Here is a 2,987-nt window from a genome sequence, read left to right as displayed (position 1 = left end):
AAGAAAGGAAAAACACCTAGTCCATATAACTGGATATTTCCCTTCTTAGAGTTCAACTCTTACTGACCCAGCAAAGTTCTGAAAGTGAGAGGTTATTAAAATGGCTCATTTTCTTCAATAAGGCATTTAACCTCATTCATTTCAAATCTTCCCTCTGACATCGCCACCTGTTAAAATTGTGTCAGTTGTCTCCACGGAGCCATATAATGCATCCACTTTCATTTGGATATATCTGGTAACGAGAGGAATTAGCAATAGATAAGGAGACAGAAGACCTGGCTTCTACCTACTTCTCAGCCATCACTAGTAATGGGATGCAATATAAGTGACTTTTCTCCTTAAATAAGAAAGGGGTTTTATTTTTATTTTTTTATTTTTTGGTTGTCAAATGATTTTTTATTGAAATATTTTCCTTTGTAGTTTTTAACTGGCTGGGTGTTCCACTGCACCACTATTGATGTCATCTATGATGTCAGGAGGGTAGTGACCATCAACATGGCAGCCCACAGACTGGGCAGCCCCCAGAATCTCTTTAATGGTTCCAGAGAGTTCTCTGGCTAAAGATTGGTGCCTCCAGGCTCTGTGCTGATCAGAGCCTGGAGCCTGCTTTGGATTCTCTTTCTCTCTATGCCCCTCCCCCACTAGTGCTCTGTCTCTCAAAAATAAATAAATGTAAAAAAAATTTTTTTTTTAAAAAAATGGGGCACCTGGGTGGCTCAGTTGGTTGAGCGTCCAACTTCAGCTCAGGTCATTATCTTGCAGTTTGTGAGTTCAAGCCCTATGTCAGTCTCTGTCCTGATGGCTCGGAATCTGGAGCCTGCTTTGGATTCTGTCTCTCTCTCTCTCTCTCTCTCTCTCTCTCTCTGCCCCTCCCCCACTAGTGCTCTGTCTCTCAAAAATAAATAAATGTAAAAAAAATTTTTTAAAGATTAGTGCCTCATCTGTCGGGCAATGTTGACAATCTCATTGAAAGTGATATTTCTACAGTGCTTAATGTTTTTCTGTCTCTTGGCAATTCCTTGAAAGCTTTGATAATCAAGGCAGAGGCAGAAGATACTGTCTGTTCTGAACGGTCAGTTTCACTATAATCCACAGACCCTTCCAATTACCAGTTTCCTTAGTGATGTCATCACCAACCTTTTCTGGAGACAGATTATCTTTCGGCCCAGGACAGACATGGCACCGACTTTGCCACTGATGCACCTCAGGTGTATGACTTTGGTTTCATTGGGGTTGAACTTAGGCAGCATGGTGGAAATGGCTGGTGTTGGATGAACCCAGATTTGGGATGACTGAAGGCTGTTGCACCTTAGCCTCTTCTGAGCCAAAAGCCAAAAGAAGAAAGGGCTTTTAAAACTTTGCTACAACATGTAAATCAAGGGAATATTGTTCCTGTTAAGTAACTAAGCTTTTCTTTTCTTTTTTTTTTAATTCAGTTTTTTTTAATGTTAATTTTTGAGAGAGAGAGAGAGAGAGAGAGAGAGAGAGAGAGAGAGTGAGCAGGGAGGGCCAGAGAGAGAGGTAGACACAGAATCCGAGATAGGCTCCAGGCTCTGAGCTATCAGCACAGAGCCCGACATGGGGCTCGAACCCATGAACCGCGAGATCATGACCTGAGCCAAAGTTGGACGCTCAACTGAATGAGCCACCCAGGTGCTCCTAGTAACTAACCTTTTCAAGTTTACATTACAAAAAGCTACAAAAAAGGAGCTTCCACTTGTAGGAAAAAAAAATGCTCACCAATAGATATCTATTGAGCACCCACTAAGTGCCAGGCACAGTGCTGGGCTCTAAGAATAGAAAAACACAAAAGGCCCAGCTCTTATCCTGAGTGAGCTCCCATGTATGGGAGACTGGTAGATAAAATAAACAATCAGTGCAATGTGCTGTATGCTATAACTGAGACATGCATGGGCTGCTATCTGAATTGAAAGGTTGGACATGATATTGATGGTTGAAGATGAGTTTTTCACATGAACAATGCAGAAAGGAAAGGGGATCAGGGTCAGACAAGCATTTTGGGCAGAGGGAAAAACACATGCATAGGCATGAAGCACAGTGTACATGCTCCATATTCTGTTTGCCTCTCCAAATCCATTCTCTATTCCTGTCCACTCTGCTCTTGCCCTGGGGATGGCCTCTGTGGAATGCATCTCTGGAGCTCCCTTGCCTTCTGGATTCTAACTGATTTCAGCCAATGAGATACACCAGGTGAAGAATGGAGGGAAGTGAGGGACAAAGTTCAGAGATGTATCCCCTAGCTCCCTCCCTGAGCAGCAGGGAGGTCACAGCTCTCCGGGCTAATCCATCTCACCATACATCCTGGGAACAGTTTTCTCACCTGCCTCTTTAGGTCTAGAGATGGTAATGACCTTCCATTCTCATTTCCCTTAACCCTGTCCACACCTTTGTAAATAGTCTAGTAAACTCTTCAGTTACTCCTTTTGTGTGAATCATCTGTTTCCTGCCAGAACCTGACTGATACATGTGTGGACTACATGGAAATGGCAGGGCTGAAACACAGAATGTATGTCTGCATGTGACAAGAGTGATGAGAACAGGAAGTTGGCAGGAAGTAGGTCCTTGGGGGCCTTAGGTTCTCTGTAAGGAGTGAGTAAAGATTTTATCGTGAAGGTATTGGGAAGCCAGTTTTTTAATCACTAGAGTACATTTATAAAGTCATTTGTGGGGCACCTGGGTGGCCCAGTCAGTTAAGTGTCTGACTCTTGATTTCAGTTCAGGGTATGATCTCATGGTTCGTGAAATTGAGCCCTGTGTTGGGCTGTACACTGACGATGCAGAGCCTGCTTAGAATTCTCTCTCTCTCTCTCTCTCTCTCCCTCTCTCTCACACACAAAATAAATAAATAAAACTAAAAAAAAAAGAATCAAAAGTCATGTAAATCACTATGGGTAATATATGCACAATATACATTTCAAAAGCAGCTACTTGCATGCTACCAGGCCGTAGTAGAAATGGAGCATGGA

At 42.8% G+C, this 2,987-nt stretch overlaps 1 pseudogene; it reads right to left on the bottom strand.

Moving 5' to 3' along the window:
* Positions 1 to 423: 423 nt before the first annotated feature.
* LOC124518955 (60S ribosomal protein L12-like) lies at positions 424 to 1,325 on the bottom strand (annotated as a pseudogene).
* Between the last annotated feature and the right edge of the window lie 1,662 nt (positions 1,326 to 2,987).

This window comes from Lynx rufus, unplaced genomic scaffold (genome assembly GCF_022079265.1).
Source record: "Lynx rufus isolate CCGP_SWC_20201006 ecotype Redwood Valley unplaced genomic scaffold, mLynRuf1.p SCAF_26, whole genome shotgun sequence".
Lineage (NCBI taxonomy): Eukaryota > Metazoa > Chordata > Mammalia > Carnivora > Felidae > Lynx > Lynx rufus.
The sequence above is the reverse complement of the archived record's forward strand: the minus strand, read 5'-3'. Positions and strand labels throughout refer to the sequence as shown.